The following is an 18034-nucleotide window of genomic DNA, read 5'->3' on the forward strand; positions in this document are numbered from 1 at the left end:
ACCTGTATCCAATAAACAGGACAAAATTAAGGTTGTTAGGGTGTCTAAACTGAAAAGGAATTGGAGTATGCCGATATCTGGAATGTACAGTTAAACGCTTACATTTTCTAATGCCTGCTTTTAGGATAAATGCAAAATCCCTATAAATACCTTTTCTTAACATCCACAGAGCCTTTTGGGGCCTATCTTCATCTTACCTGCCATTTATCATGGGGTACTAAGAGAGAAACTCTAAGCACTCACTGGTCCATCATGCCACCCTGCATCACTTGCTAGATTTTCAAGTACCTTTGCCCTTCACAACTGGAAGCAATGCCCCATAAATATATTCAAACTACTTCGTTGTTCTCCTTCATATCCCTTCTGATAGCTCTATTTTGCGGAGGTGCCTAAAATAGTAACAATTACATTGCTTTGTTCTCTGCTTATCATGCTGGTCAATATCGTCTCTCTGACTCCATATACTACTCCATAGGTCTGCATCCAGCTGCTGTCTTTTATCTTATACTTAGGTTTCAAACTCTGGGACAGGGTCCATGTGTTTGCCTTTTTTTTTACAGTGTCAAGCACCATGATCAGAGCCCCTATGTGCTATAATGCAAATAATAAATAATAATAAATGATAATTCTAATGGTTCAGTTGCTGTATGTATGCAAACAGTTTAACATAGCTTTTATCTAGCTTTTTTGCGTTGTTGTTGTATATAAATTGCTCTACCAATTAGTCCTTTAAAGTGCAGCTGTAGTATTATGCGGTATTGTTATATCAGATGGTAAAACAGCATACTATGCCTAAAATTTAAACAAACAATATTTTATTTTCCCTAGTCTGAATACTACTATCATTTTGGCTAGCAAATGCTGATCCAGATTGTCAACAGACTAGGCTTCCCTCTAAAAGCAGACAACATTAGTTAATCATGAATATATCTAATCCATTAATAATTCTTAGTCATCCTAGCTCTATGAGGCAGTTTCTTGGTTAAGAAACAGCCCACTTGGAGCACTACTGAGGGCAATTCTGCCGGGTCTGGTAAGTTTGCAAAGCAGACCTCAAACTCCTAAATCACTTGTGTACTCTTGAAAAATGTATCTATTAAAATTGTTTTGTATTACAGTAACACCTGGAGGTTATGACAGAGATTGGTGCCCCATTCTGCTGAGCCCACCATAAAGAATGAATACAGTTAACATGCATAATACACAAAGGGAAACAGAAATGGAAAGAAGGAAGTTGCTCAGGGTCACACAGCAAATCAGTGGCAGAGCAGGGATCTGAACCTAAGACTTTTCATTTTCCAGCCTGTGGATTAGCCACTGGACCACAATGTCTCTCAAGAGAAAAAAAAAGCATCTGATTTCAGTTTGGTAAGTACAGTGTAGTACAACTTCAAGTTTACTGAAGTCACCAGTGACAAAAGAAACCTTCATAAACTAAAAGGTTAGTAAAATGGCGGGGAGGGGGGAGGTTGAAACACCAGTGACTCACTAAGAGTGGGAGACACAGAACACTTGGAGCCCAATGAATTTTGGTTTATAAAATCAGGCTTCTCTCTACTTGTTTCTGTAAAAATTGTGAATCAACAAATATTTTCCCATTTCCCCTATTATAAGGATTTCCTTTGCTCGAAAAGCAGAACAAGGTGTAACTAAGTGATACAATTTTGCCACTCACAAAAGCATCAACAGGAAACATCGGTTCAAAATTCCTGTGTAATAGATTTTTGGCTTCTGTATTACATATCGTCTTCCTGAGGTTGTTCTCCATTCTCCAATGTAAATGTTAGTGACTTCACCTCTGTGCTTTTAAAGTATGTGCTGTCACCTTTACCATCATTTAATTAGGTTTTTATCAAAGACAAACACTGGTGCACCTCTTCATATTATCTCTCTGGAGCCTAATGGTCCTGATGATTCTTTCAGACAGCTGTAGCCTCACAATTTATTTTTTGGCGACATTGCTTACATCGGAATGAGCATAGTGGGCATTTCAGCAATGCCAGCTTGTGAAGAGCTGGTGGCAGATGGAAAGAAATCTGCCCAGTATGCTTTTACCTCTACATGAGCAGAAGAGTCATCAATTTCCTCCATTAAGGAGTTGTCATTTAACCCACCCAGCTGGAGAAGCATTTCTGATAGCTGGGCTGGCTGGCAGTATACAATCCAAATACAAAGTGCGCTTTAAAAGGAAACTAAAATATCGTTTGTAGGCAAATTGAAAATGCATGGCTTTGACCGCAGCCAATTTTTTAATGACTGTAATATTTTAAGTGATTATTTTTGCCACTTCAGATTGGTCCTTAGAGAGGAGAGGTTTTTTAATTAAAATCTAGGCAATGCAAACAGATGAGATATGAGAAGCAGAGGAAAGAGAAATAGGATGAAGAAAATTAATTAAAACAGCATTGTCAGAGGAGTCATAAATTAGACATTGTGTCTTACTGGGAGTGAGTTATGTTGGTATTTGGAATTTTAAGATCTGAAACATGATAACAGGTAGATGGATTATCCCGTGCTGATACAATTCTAATTCACATTCAATTTCTTATCCACTGAACATATTTAAAGACATAATTGCCTTCATTCAGAATTACAAAGTTATAGGGTTTTGACTATGAGGGCTTCTGGATTGAAGTACTTTGTACAACTAAGAGAAAAATTGCAATGGGTTTAGAAAGCTTTCCCCATGAGAGGAATAGAGTTTCTAATATTTCCCACACATGTAGATTTTCAGATAATTTAATACTGGTTAGAAAATGAAAACTTGGCTAAGAAAGCAGTCCAGGTGCAAAAGGAACCTTCCCCTTTGAATACAATGGAATGAAACTTGCTTTGTCATGTGATGAGAAGTGCTTATACAGGATGTTTTCATCCATCATTTCCACTGTCACTCAAATTTAGCACTCAAATGTTGGGGTCAGGAAGGAATTTTACCCCATTGTCAGATTGGTATGGACTTCGGGGTTTTTGCCTTCCTCTGTAGCAGGGGCATGGTCCTGTACTTTAAATCTCTTGAGTGTATTTAATAGACCTTGAAGCAGCAAGGTCCTGACTGCCATTTTCCCTTCTTTACCTGTGGCAGGTTAGGATGCTATCTATGCCTTGTTCCTTTGGCTTCCACAGTCAAGGGGCTGGACTAATTCAGCTCCAGAGGTCCCTTCCAGCCCTGCTTTTCTATGGAGCTATGGCCCCAGCACGTTACACTTAAGATCTGATTAACCAGTTAATCACATCTTAAGTAGTAACCCAGCCACATGTTCATTCAATTAATGGCATGATAAAACAAGGAATAAGCCACAAAGTGATAACACAACAAATGTGTAATAACTTTGACTGTTTCCCACCACAAAACAACTTGAACATGTGGACAACCCCACAGGTTTGGATGAGCTCCTGAGGCTGGGACACTCAATCAGCTGAAGGGGCTCTCAGCTGTGGAAGGTCATTGGATCAAAGAGATCCATGTGCTCCTGCAGCTGGGAGATCTGATCAGGTGATCACTGATCAGGGCTCCCAGCCACAGAAGCACATCTGAAAGAAATCTTTGATGCACTTCTGTGGCTGGAAACTCCAGTACTCCCAGCTAGCGGAGTATATCTGAGCCAATAGATCCATGTGCTCCCATGGCTGGGAGGCCCAGTCAGATGATCAGTACTCCCAGCTCTGAGGGTAGCAGGCACCCAGCTTACCAGTGCCTGGGTTTCCCTGGCACTGGTGATATGGTGTTATGGGATCTGATCCCTGATCCTGCAATTGTGCTGCCTGCCATGAATGCGTAGGAGGTAGGATTGTTTGGTTCATGGTTCAGGTCCAATCACACCTTTAACTCAACATCTTCCAGGAACCTATGAAACATGTTGCTTACTAACAAATCACTCACCATTGGTTGAACGGTCAATTAACTAGTATATGAGCAGATTTAAGATTCACTGATGTTGTAGTATTTCATAAGTGTATTCTGAAGCAGTGAGCTCAATCCTGATCTCCCACTGGTAAAAATCAGAAGTAACTTAACTGAAGACAGTGGGGTTAAATCAGTGTAAAACCAGTTCAAGTTATTTGTTTTCTTTTTCACATTTCACCAATGCCAATTCATTATATTGCATTTTACAGTGAACTCTCATGTCTGGCTCCTTTGTTGCATATATCAGCTTTAGGGGCCTGAAGCCAGTGGAACCTGTCATGGTTTAAGGATTTTAAGGAGATCCCCTTACATAAGTCCTTACAGCTGTGGATGACAGAGCACAGGCAGGGAAAAAGTAATGAGGCTGAAGGACTACAGCCCTCCAGCTACTCTGAGCTGGCAGAAAGATCCAAGGCACCATAGTCAACCAAGTATAAGGCCATGCTTACACACTGCTACAGGACCAATCTAACTCTTTCAGTTACGGGAATCATTTTTTCCCCCTAAATAGCTAAGGCAGTAGAGCCCCTAAGGAGGGCTCAATTATATAATGGAGACTTACATGGAATAGTTTTATTCATATCAAGGGCAGATCCAGGATTTTGAAAAGGGAGGGTATGAGGACAGTGACTGGCACTGCAGGGGTGGCTGCACCCCCAACTCCCAGCATCCTTTCCTGATTCCCCCACCCCCATTCAACTGCAGACAAATCATGCATGGAGGTAGCAGGCTGGGACTTTCATGTCCCCAGTCAAGAACCTCCCCTTCCCTGCTACTCTCAGCACCCCTCCCTTCCCATTCCTGTTCTTGCCGTCTCCATTCTGGGTGCACGAATGGGCCAGAGAGATTTACTTGCTGGTGCTGGTCCCACCACTCCTCCCCACTCCTGGGGCTGTGGGAATGGCTGCATTGGAAGCAGCTCCCTCTCCATGACCCTGCTCCCAGGCCATCAGGGATCACTGGAGTGGGGTTCCAGCATGGACCCACCTGCTGCTACTAGTGCCACTGTCTCCAGTTCTGCACAGCACAGCTGGATTGGTGGGGAAGGGAGAGGAGGAGGGTAGGTGACTCTGACCATGGAGGGCAAAAGAGAGGGAAGCTGAGCATGGGGTATACGGCATTGGAAGAGATTTTTACCTGTTTCCAGCACTTAAAGTCCCTGGCTGCTGCTTCTGTGATCTGAAAAGGATCACCGTGATCCAAAAGGAGGTGCAATTGTGCAACTGCATCTCCTCTGCATTCGCCCTGATTTATATACATTTTTTTAGAAATAATATTGGTATAAGCACCTATGTATCCAGATGAGGGGACTTTACTGTTTTAAAAATACCAGTCTCAACCTGACATAGTTACATAAATACTGTGTGTAAACAAGCCCTTAGTCAGAGTAGCCCTGGGGCTGTTCTGACCTGCTGGGGGCTGAGAATAAAGGAGGAGAGTTTAAAGCCAATGTTCTTACTCCATCTGTTCTGTAAGTGAACATGGTTCATCCAGAACACAGAACTGGTGTCTCGAAATACACTGTGCTTAAGAAATAAAAAGGAAACCTATAATTTAATTCATTTGAAATAAATAAATGGGACACACTGTAATGAGTTCATAATGATAATGATATGAACAAGATGTTAGTGTCAGGATGTCTGTAGGGAAATAGACACATTATGGCACTCGTGACACTCCTTGTTCGACTGAGAGTTTAATGAAGGTCTGGCAATCTAATCTGGAACTGCTTTGTGGGAAGTTTACTCAGTGCTTTTTGCCAGCGTCTTGTAAGCTTACATGCGTCTCTTATCTGTTTGCTGATGCACAGCAATTCATGTGCAGGAAAAAAGGTGTGTAAAAACTACGAGACCTACGATGTGCAAATTGCTGAAACACTGGGTGGGGCAGAAGTGTATGAGTGTTCACAGATATATTTCTAACATCTTTTGGAACGCAAATGTTCACCATTTTTCCCGTTCATAACATAAAATAAATTCCTGATTTTGGGAAAGTTAAAATACATTGAATGAAACCAATGTTCATTGTAAATGGCTGGGCACAGTTGTATTTTTGGAATACACAGGAAAGTATGCAATGTGTTAACAGAGCTAGTTAGTAATGAGCAAAATAGACAATAGGTTGATTTGGAGACTATACCACAGTAGGGTGCTCCTATCCACTTGATGGGTGGTGGAGGGAGGGGGAAGGGGAGTAGACAACATGCTTAGAATCCTTCAAAAAACAGAAAAAATCCACATTACTTAGCACATCTCTAACAACCTGAGCCAGTTTTAGGAGGACAGTGTTTGATTTTGGTAAGGACATACCTCAGTGATTTTAATAACACTTATTATGAGCAGTGGCAGGATAACTGGAGGTTCCTTACTTGTAACTAGAGTTCTTTGAGATGTTTACCACAGATTTATGCACTTCAAATGGTGGACATTTCTCAATGTAGTGCCTGCTAGAGCCCTTGAATGCTCTGACAGTGAGGTTATGAAAAAAGGTATGCTGCCTTCTGCTGTACCATTTCTTCCATTACCTCCTTGAAATCAAGATTTCAGCAGGATTCATAATAACAAGGGATGGTGGACAAGGTGTGTGAATATGCAGAGTCAAAGAACTCCAGTAACCAGGAAGTAGTTTTCCTTTCTTCTTTGAGCATCCTCTGTATAGTCCCTCTCTGCAGTGATTAGCAAACAATGGACGGGAGGAGTCGGGTCCTGGTTCAAAAATGAAGGGATGTCTGTGTCACTAGATTTAGTGCTTGGCAGTGACACACTGAGGGCCTTGGCAGATGTAACAGTGATTACATGATTAACATTACCTGATAAACTGTAACATGCCGTACAATTGGCCATTTTTGGCAAACCATCCACATAGAAGTTCCACAATTAATTTGAAACATCTTTATGGCTGGTTTGTATCATACTTTACTTTGAACGTCTGGCATGTGGAGCCCAACATCAGGCTGCACAGTGTGGCTTTAAATGTCCCTGCATGTTGGCACCCCACTGGCTCCCCGTGGCAGGGACGTTTAAAGCCACACAGTGCAGCCTCATGCTGGGCTGACAAGTTGGTGGCACAGGGAGCCGGGGATGGGGGAGATCCCTGAACCACAGTTTTCTATTCCCCAGCATGTGTGCAGCTGGCTGTACATGTCATTTCAAAGTGCTCTGCTCATGCAACTGGGAATTGGGGAGCTACTTGATCTACAGGTCCCTGCACATATGTAGCTGCATGCCTTGGCAGACATAGGATGGGATCTGAGGAATTTTATTCCTTAACCCAACAATTGTGCATCCTGCCATGCCAGACCTTGAATGTCTAAAAGAGTCATGTTACACTAAGGGGTGATATTGGAGGCAAAACAGCACCTGACTTACATGCCTTGAACATCTGGCATGGTTGGATGCATAATTTCAGGGATATTGGATAAAATTCCTCAGACTCATTACATAATTACATTAATGTCTGCCAGGGGCCTGAGAGATGTCACAGAATCAGAGAAACGTAGGGCTGGATGGGATCTCAGGCTGTTGTCTAGTCCAAATCCCTGCAGGATCACTGCTGACTAAACCATCCTATACAAGTATTAACATAGTCTTAAAATTTCATGAAAAACCCTTTAGCATAGCTACCAGGCCCAATGCCCCAAAACTTCATAAAACACCTCAGTTTTCCATTGGTAAAGCAGGGGATTGAGGGCACTGTCAATGCCCTTCCACCACAAGGACAAAAAATAGTCATGATCACTCCACTCTTAAACCAGAAGCACAAGACTAGCTATGCTATTTTCTGTTTGGAAGGCAGCATGTGCAGAGCAAGCATGGCATCTCCAAGGCCACCCTCTATCTCTAGCCTCTAGCCAACCAGACTACAGAATCATAGAAAGTTAGGATTGGAAAGGACCTCAGGAGGTCATCTAGTCCAAATCCCTCCTCAAAGCAGGACCATTCCCAACTAGATCATCCCAGTCGAGGGTTTGTCTAGCCAGGTCTTAAAAACCTCCAAGGATGGAGATTCCACCACCTCTCAGGATAACCTGTTGTAGTGTTTCACTACCTTTCTCATGCAAAAATTCTTCCTAATATCTATCTTAAAACTTTCCTTGTTGCAACTTGAGACCATTGCTCCTTGTTCTGTCATCTGCCACCACTGAGAACAGTCCAACTCCATTCTCTTTGAAACCACCCTTCAGGTAGTTGAAGGCTGCTATAAATCCCCCTCAGTCTTCTTTTTTTCAGACTAAATAAGCCCAGTTCCCTTAGCCTCTCTTCAGAAGTCATGTTCCACAGCCCTCTAACCATTTTTGTTGCCCTCTGCTGGACTCTCTCCAATTTGTCCACATCCTTTATGTAGTGGTGTGCCCAAAACTGGACACGGTACAGTACAGTACAAGTAGTCTGCAAGCCCCTGACTCCTATCCCTTCCTGCCTCTACTTCTATAATCAGTCAAGCACAGAAGGGGAGAACAAGCAGTTGGACTGATTCTAGAAGGGTTTGAGCAGAGTTGTTCTGAGAATCAGTTTGCCCACTACTTGCTTACTATGTTTCGTGTTCAGCTGTATCAAGGTAATATTTATGGGCAGAGGTGGCTCATATGGGTTGGACTAGCTAATGTCCCGACTCTCAAAGTCCTAACTAGTAGCATGGGCATATCACTAAGTTCTGGAGTGTGCACTTCTGATTTGCCCTGGTGCTTATGAATCTAGGGAAGAAAACTGGCATATTTATAATTTGTTTAACATAGAAGGCAGGTGTTTGGGTAAGAATCTAGGCTAAAGGCAAAACAACACTTTATCTGTTTGAAACACAGTGAACATCACGACTGCCATTCAAAGGCATGCAGCTCACTCATTTGCCTGACTAATATTGTTCCTGCTATGAAAGCAGTTTTAATTGATTGTGGAACAGTGCAAAATTATCCAGAGGCTCAAATGGAGCTTTCATGTGTGCAGATTTTATGATCGATGTTTTTAAAGTACACCATGTCCATCCCTGTTATACATTTTTACTATTTGTATGCAAAGACAAATTTGTCATCTATAAGAACAGGGTGTGTTTAAATAGCTGATAAGTGGATGTTTATAAAGGCTATGGAGAGACCTGAACCCTTTAACTGAATTGCTAATTGTTTCAGAACAGCATGAATTAATGCCACAAGTGTAGGTCCATGTTTGCCACACATCCACTTCACAAACCTAGTCCATATGAGACCGTAGTACTTTCTAGTTGACTGTTCTATGGCATTAAGTAACACTTGTTGCACCTTGAGGCTAGGGACAGAAATTACACATAAACTGGTTTAAGTGATCAGAAACTGGTTTAAATCTGTAACAGAACAGAAGCTCAGTGCACATAAACCAGTTTCAAAATGGCTGAAACTGGTTTAAGATAAACCTGGTTGAATGGAGTATCAGTCTGAACTGATTTGGGACAAACCAGTTTATGAAACTTCTGTCCCAGACCCCTTTCTGGTTCAGGTTAAATCTGAGTCCCTCAGCATCCCAGCATTTTGCAGCTCTGGGCTGGGCTGTGCTGCCAGCTCCAGAGAGCAGGGCTGGCCCCACCCCTCTGCTCTCTAGCTGGAGCAGTGAGGGCAGGCTGGCAAGGGGGTTGTTGGGGGGACAAGTCCGGCTGAGGATGCAACCCAATCTTCGGGGGGAGGACTACTCTCACCACCCTGCCAGGCAAATCCCAGTTAGGGTCTGTGACCAGAGAGAAGAGCTAAACACTGCTTCCCCAGCTCAAACTTACTGTTGGCTGCAACTACAGACTACCAATCCCAGAGGCACTTGGAAACAGGAAGAGGAAGTGATGAGCAACCTTTCAGAGTCCTGCTGCTATAATTCTGGACTGCAAAGCCCAGAGACCTTGGGGGCAGCAGGAAAAGGAAGTAAACATGCAGCTAGAGAGCTATGCTCTAGTGTCCCTGGTTTCTAGCTGTCAGAAGGGCTGGTTCCCCCCTGATAGGGCCGCTGCCATTGGCGGGTGCCCCCCCCCCCCAGATTCAGGAGGCACCAGTCACTCATGGCCTGAGCCACTGCAGGCATATGATTACATTTCCTGAATCAAAGGTAAACGTCTGGTCACTTTTGTTTCAATTTAATCTGTGCAGCTTAGACTAACCTGCAAAGACTGAATCGATTCAGTCTCAGGCTTTTTGACTGTCTGTACCTAGCCCTACAGAGCACAATGTTTTCGGGTCTATTGAATCCTATAGCCTAGGCTTTCAGAGGCAATGATTGAGTATCTGGGTAATAAATCTTGCCTTATTACTGAGGCAACAAATTTGGAACATTAGAAGTCTGTATATCCACTTGGAAATTTCCACAAGTTCTGTATCCCATTGTTGTGTCAGCTGTCCTGAAGCTCCTAAGATAAATGTCACCCCATTTCACTTATCTTTTCATCATCCTCTGAGTAAATGGAAAAAGAATAATGGAGGGGAGGGGGATGGGAGAGAAGCATCAAAAGACCCTTCCCCCAAGTCAGGAAAAAAGCATCTGTTAGGAGAGACTGTCTCTGCCTATTCTCAAGTAGGATTGGAAGCAAATGGCAAATGAATATATTTCTGGAAACTACCACAGGTTAGAGCTATCATCTATCAACACTTTCTTTATTGACTACTCATACAACTAGGTCACAATTCTGCTTAGTAGATCTGTCAAAATATTGTCCTTGCCCTTGAGGTGAAGAGCAACAGGATAGATATTTTGCTCTTTATATTAATTCTATAACTCTTAGTTCTTTGCACAGGTGGGATAAGAGAAATCTTTCCTGCTTGTTGATATATAACATTGTCTTCTGTGTTGTCTATGCTATTTTCCCTGGATGTGAGACTGCAAAGACTTGAGAGACAAAGGATCTCTCTCAGCTGTAAAGTTTACATACAGTCTCTTTCCCAGCAAACACTAATGACCTTGAGCTGTCAGACTGCAGTTATTCCCCCACCATACCTCTTACGTTAATTGCTATCTCAAACTGCAGATCCCTCTTGGATCTGACACAAAGGCAACTGGAGGAACTAGAGGATCAGGCAGGCATAACATCTTGAAAAGCAACTCCCCTTTAATAGGGGAAATTGAAGGTGTGATAGGGAAGTCTCCATGGAAACATGAACACTTAGCCAATTCCTTGTTTCATAGGAATGGAAATCCAAGGAAGGACTTAGTCTCCCTGTGAACTAGGAAGTCTTGTGGTTCCATTAAACAATCTGATTGTGGACCTATATCCTGAAATTTAGGGCAGGAATTCTAGTAAACAATAGTGCTGTCATAACTGTTGCTGCTTTGGAGTTGTCTCCAGATCTGATGCTGCTAATTTTAATGTACTTTTACCCTGACTGGCATTCTTCAATTCAGGATCCAATGCAGATGGCTGTAGTTCTAATAGATCAATTAACCTTCTGAGTGCAACTTGTCCTCGATAATGGGATTCTTCCTATCTCTTGTGATCTTTTTTGGGAATGAAGAAAATTGAGCCAGTGGTTTCTCTTATGGCTTAGGTTTTATCTCTGAGGCCAAAAACAGTGGTATCTTCAAAGTTTTAACTATCATCTTCAATGATTGATGCAATCATAGAACTAAAGTGTAACAACTCATGAGTGCAGAGGTTCTCTTCTAAGGATAGGTTTTCTTACAGTGTACAAAAAAGTCAATATTTTATGGGAATGCACTAGCAGGACTATGACATGAAAGTCATAGGAAGTGATTCCTCCACCTGTTCAGCACTGGTGAGGCCTCACCTGGAGTATTGTGCACAGTTTTTGGGCACCGCACTTCAAGAAAGATGTGCACAAAGCAGGCAGTCTAATGGAGATTAGTATGAAAATTATTGTTAAAATTATTATGGTCCATAAAATATGATCAATGGGGGCAGATTAGAATACCTGGGACTATTAAATCTGGAGAAGATTTGATAGCAGTCTTCAAATACAAAGAGGATTATTACAGAGGATGATGGGGTTATAAAGAGGATGTACCCATAGGCTAGGGACAGATATTAAAAAAGCCTGAGCCTGAATTGATTCAATCTTTGCAGGTTAGTCTAACCTGGCTAGGCTGAACCGGTTTGTAAACATACAGATATCGCCTCTGGACTGAGGAAATGCAGGCACATGTCTGCAGAGGCTCAGGCTAGAAGCCGGGAAGTGCTAGAGCAGCCCTCCCTACCCTTCCACACTGCTGAGCTGGGGGTTGTGGTATGTGGCCAGGTCCCAGCAAGACACTCTGATTAGGGAGGGATTCCCCCCTCCCCTTGCTGCTCCTCTAACCAGCGACAGAGCCAGCCGGGAGTTACACAGTATTTACTTATACAGTGTTTATCAGCCCATCAGCAAAACAAAGGCCTCTCTCATTGGTTCAAGCTCTTCTTAAACAACTTTTTCCAAGGAAGGAATAGAGGGACATTACCAGCTACCTGTTGATTAGCAACAAAAAACCCTAAGCAGACACCGTCCTGTCTGCCTTTGTCCTGTCTACCTTACACAGACACCTCTCAGCATTAGCTAGCATACCACATGCTGGCTATGGTCCGTGCTATGGGAGAGAGGAGGGAGGGATTCCTGCTTGAGTGGTGAGGGGTGGGGGACAGGGAAGGGGGAAGCCAAGTAGACCCTGCTGTACCTGCAAGTCTCTGCCAGAGCTCCAGCCAGGGAGTAGAGGGGGCGGTCCCAGCTCTGACATGGAGCTGAGAGCCCCGCCCAGGGCTGCAAAGCATCTGGGATGCTGGGGGATTCTGGTTTAAGTTAAACTAGCAAGGGGTCTGGGACAGACATTGCATAAACCAGTTTGAGCCAAACCAGTTAAGTCTGATACTACATTCAACCAGGTTTATCTGGTTTATGTGCACTGAATGTTTGTTCTGTTATAGGTTTAAATCAGTTTCTGATCACTTATACTGGTTTATGTGTAATGTCTGTCCCTAGCCATAGTGAACAAGATAAGTAACCATTTTAAATTGTACGAAGGCAAATTTAAATTGGATATTAGGAAGAACTTTTTAATTAACAGGGTGCAGAAGCACTAGAACAGATTACCTAAAGAGGTTCTTGAATCTTCATCACTGGCAGCTGTTAGATATAGCTTAAATGTCACTTGGGTGGGGTGTTTGGGAATACCGGGCGCATCTACATGAGATGTTACTGCACAGTAGCAATAAGCTACTGTGCCATAGCTCATTGCTATGGCACAGTAGCATTGCCAGGCACTAACTGTGACACAATGCTACTGTAAAGTAGTAACAAGCTACTATGTAGTAACTCGTTGCTCCTGTGCAGTAGTGTCAGAAAAAAAAGTGTGGGGACAGTAGTGTGCAGTAATGCAAGGACTAAATGACTGAGCAGTAACAACAACACCGTCTGCTGCTCATGTAGACCTAGCCACTGAGAACCGTATAAAATGCCCATGAATGCAATGATGAGTACTGCTCTTATAAGGTTTCACTTTCTGGGATGGACCTGTTGTCAAAGAGATTCGTTTTCCCCTTTTTTATATCAGAAAGAAATATACATGCTTTTTAGTTCTCCCAACAGTGTTTGCCAACTGGCAAGTTTCTACAAAGCTGTATGTTTGCAACCTCTAATACATTTGAAAAACATGCTCTATATCAGCTGCTTTATTTAAAATAAGGCAGAGAAAGAACAGATATATAAAATGGTTCCAGTAGAAATAGAAAATTTTTCTTTTTAAAAAAGTGCCCTTTCATTTATTTATTTCTGTTTCTCTTAGGAATCCACCCTTTTTGTCCTAAGCAATTAATCTATTTTATGCTGTAATAATTGGTATAAGATTTGATGCTCCACAGTGCTCATATGCACAAACTAGACTGTGTTAGTTACTCTATGAATATTAATATCCAGGAAGTCTGATTGATTTTTGGCAGTGTCAAATAATTTGATAGGGGAAAACCATTGGTATAATTAACTTAATTTCAGAAATAATTCTAATATCAGTCTACACAAAATGCTAATTGATCAAGAGTGCTATTTATAGGACCAAACAAGCTTGGATGTGAAAGGTCTTAACAATATGAAATGGAAACAAATGGAGTGATAAGGATCTGTGTTGGCACTGCTTTTGTGAAAAATAAGTTCATTTAGAGAAGGATGATATAACATATGTGATGGTATGGTGATGGAATAGTAAAGAAAGAATTGGAAAGAAGTGAAGGTAAAACCAAAACTTAGATGTTATAAAATCTTTTTTTTCGGTAACACTGCCATTACTTTTCCAGTATGACTTTTAATACACTTACTGATAGGGGCTTTCTACACTGGGAAAATGTTTCAGTATTTAACTTCAGTAGATACCAATGGTTCTGTTTCAGGAGGGTTAGCAATACTTAGAGCCACAGTAGTAACACGTCCCTAGTTTTTTCTTCTATTTCTAGGTCTTACTGAAAACTGATCAAGTGAGGTCTGGACAGGCAAACAAATGATAGCAGTTAAGAAGCTAGGGGTACCTTGTCTGTTCTGTCTCAAGACAAGAGGATCCTACATCACAATAATTTGGCAGTTGTTCTGTTCTGCCTTATATTAGCTATAACTTATCACAGGACAGAGTGGACACAGTTGCTGCAGAGTAGCTGAAGTGTGGCAAATTTCCCCTCCTGCTTCCTGCTCCCAGGTTCAACTGAGGATAATCTGTTTGTCTCTCTACAATTGAAACTGATGCCTGTAGAAGTGAGCAGCAAGGATACATAGGAGATCCTGACATTGCTAACACCAGAAAACTTCAAGTGGTGCTAGCAATCATGGGAATTTTAAAGAAAAGGTGTTTAGTGTTGATAGCACTAATAGTGTGGGAAGTGTCTCTTGTCTATTTGTACCAAAAGTGTGTGTGTGAAGTTGAGGTTAGCACTGTCTTGAGGATTTTTAACAAAACCTAAAGTTATAGGATTTTCACTAACTTTGGGGTTTTGTTCTAGACTTGAAAGTCACAGCAACTTTGTCAAAAGGTTTTTTTTTTGTCTTACAAACTTACAGAGGCTAATGAGATTCTGAGTGTGTTTAAATACAATTTTAACAATGGAATTTGGGGGGCTGGAAAGAGGAATGGTTTTGGGAACTCCTTGCAGTAAAATAGTACGGTTATTTTGTACAAAGTTCCATGAAGTCTGACAGCCAAATTTTGCACAAGACAGCACAATAATTGTATTCAGTTATTCCATAAAAATACTATCATGTTATCCTCATCTTGGGGGCTGGGGTAACACAGGCGCTAAAGCTCACTGTTGACAACCCAAAGGTTGCAAATTTGAGGCCATAGCAGAAGCGCTCATATCACACAGCCTGTCAGATTGTAATGAATCTGCAAATTCTGCTAAATAGCTTGTCATAAAGACATGAAAAAGGAAGGATCCTCACCCTCATCAAACTGATATTGAACTGAAGAAATATGCATAGACAAGTCACAAATTTCAGCTGGAGAACTAATTGACAAGCTCATTTAATTTATTCTCAGCAACACAATGTAGGTTTGGAGAAGTGGAAGATAAGTAATCCACTCTCCCATCTGATGCAATGTAGATTTTGAAAGGGATTTTTGTAAGAAGTATTAAAAGACACCCTTGTGTTTGCTAAGTCACTCATCTTTATATGAATGTCAATATTAATTATGTGTTGGTGGTAAACAAATGCAATTTAAGTAAATAACCCATGGAACTCTACTTGTGAAATACCTGTAAGTAATTTATGCACCTTTAAGAATAGTTTATTCACCCTTTGCAAAAAAAAAAGCTCTGTAAAGTTACCTATAATTAGGGACCTACTGAATTTATGATTTTGAGGGTTTTGTGAAATTCAGCTTTGCCTGTGAAATCTGGGCAATGTCCACAGAGCCCGTAAAATCCATGAGCACTTACTTACTGAGCACTTCAGCAGCTTGCCAAGGCAGGGAAGATAGCGAGGGCTGCTCAATCAAAGTGCTGCCATCAAGATGGCTGCCACACCCACTCCTTGCCGCTGACTGGCTGCAAGGGCTGCCTGTCATGTGGCCCCCACCCCTCTCATTGGTGAGGGGTGGGACTGCATGGCAGATAGCCCTCACAGCCAATCATGGGCAAGGAGTGGGGTCACATGACAGACAACTTCTGCAGTCAATCAGCAGTGAGGGGCAGGGCCACAGATGTCCTTTAGCCAATCAGAGGCATGGGGGGGGGGCACCATGCTCCATCCATGAAATGGAGGCCTGGGCCTGGATTCTATCTGTGAAATTGGGGGCAGCCCCCAGGAATTAGGTAGGCCCCTAGCTATAATGTGCATGCAACTATTATGGGGCATACCTGCATGTTCCATTCTTGTGTCTGGAAACCTTGTAAATGATGTTATATGAAAAGAAAACTTTAGCTCATGAAAGAAAATTCATTGTATTTTTAAATAGGTATTTTCTGGCCAGACTGTGATACCTTGATTTTTGAGCAGCTGTTTTCAGGGACAGACTATTGAGAAAAACATTCTTCATGATTAGTAAGGCTGATACAACAAAGCGCTGGACTTCTGAAACACTGCTGTATATCAGCTGAGAGATGAGAGCAGTTTTGGGGCGTATTAATACTATCTTTGCTTCAATGTATTTTTCATTTGTGAGTTGGAATTATATGTTCTAAAGCAACATACTTAAGCCAGGCAGAAAGTAGGACATGCTGGCATCTTAAGAAAGAAGATAACAATGAAAGACACTTTCATAGGTAACAATTTACTTTGTAAGATGCTAGGAATAGACTGAGTAAAAATAGAAAGCAAAGTTAAGGTAATGGGCACAACAAACATAAAAACCATACCTGGGAAGTGACTTGACTAAACGGGATGGAAGCAGATACTAAAATCTCATCTGCTGAATTTTTCAATTCACTTTAAAAGGCCCTACTGGGGCAAAGAGGTTAACGTACTTTATCATGTATTATGAGCAGCTTTCAAAGAGCATTTATTTCTGCAAAGGCTCATTAGAGGCCATACAGCAGGTCTGACTGCGGGGAAAAGGATGAAGCCAATACCCTCACCTTGCTATTCTGAACTCCACATCTGTTTCCTGTGTACTTGCCAAAATATTACCAATATCATTAATGGACTTTGACAACACAACTGTTTTTTTTATGAATGAGAATGAGAAATAAAATGCAAACAGAAAGTCATCTGCTATTCAAGTTTTTTACATAAAAGACAGATTCTACCAATCCTCCACATACAGAGCTTCCCTTAAAGCTCACTGGGAGGTCAGTGCATAGACAGTGTGTGAAATCATGCCAATAGCAAATATGTTCATGTAACTGAAGCCTGGGCAGTTATTTGGGCTGGAGGGCCAGTTAGGGAGATTTGGTGGGCTATTGTGGGCGGGGTCAGCACCCCTACCTCCTGCCATACTGGGCTGGGTCAGCACCCCCCACCTCCCAGCAACAGTTCACCAGAACTCCCTAAGTAGTCCAGGGGCACTGGATGGAGTGGGTAGGTGGGGTCTCCATTGAGACTGGCCGGGACCCCTACAGGCAGGGTGCACTCAGGGATATAGCTGTGGGTGAGCAAGGAGTGGCATGGGCAGGCAGGGCTGCAATTGCAGGGCTGTGATAGTGCAGGGCCAGGCCTGGGGCACAGCCACAATCTGCTCCCCATGTGGCCCCACACTGTCACTGCCCTGCAATCCTGGCTCCAGCCCTGACCACATGGCCCCATCTCACTCCTGGATGCTGCTCCCTGCCTGTGCATGGCCCCATCCCATGCATCTGACCAAGCATGCCTTGCTTACTGGTCCTGGCTGTTCTCCATGAAGACCCATTCCACGTGCTCCCTCCTGTGCCTCTGGCAGCAATAGGGCTGGTGATGGTGACACTAGCAGTGACAGGCTGGAAGGAGCCACTGCCACTGGGTCTTCTGGGAAGTGGAGTCCAGCTAGTGTGCCACCCAAGCCCTGCTGCATGCTGGGGGGCAGCAGAACTGGCTGCACATACCACAGCCTGGCTGTCTCCCACACCTGGGCTGGGCAGGGCTGAGGGACCTGCCATAGGTTGGATAAAATCCCTTGGCAGGCCAGATCTGGCCCACGGGCCTTATTTTGCCCACTCTTGATGTAACCAATAACTCTCCACTTAAAGCAGGGTTAATTTGCATCATAAAAGAATGGAAAACTCCCAAAGGAGTATCTACTACAT

At 42.6% G+C, this 18034-nt stretch overlaps 1 protein-coding gene across 2 annotated transcripts in view; it reads right to left on the bottom strand.

The window, feature by feature from the left end:
* The window catches only part of RELN (reelin), a 557181-nt gene that overhangs the window by 221719 nt on the left and 317428 nt on the right, over nt 1–18034 (bottom strand). The gene's annotated exons all lie outside the window — the stretch shown is intronic.

The sequence above is a fragment of the Alligator mississippiensis genome, chromosome 4 (genome assembly GCF_030867095.1).
Source record: "Alligator mississippiensis isolate rAllMis1 chromosome 4, rAllMis1, whole genome shotgun sequence".
Lineage (NCBI taxonomy): Eukaryota > Metazoa > Chordata > Crocodylia > Alligatoridae > Alligator > Alligator mississippiensis.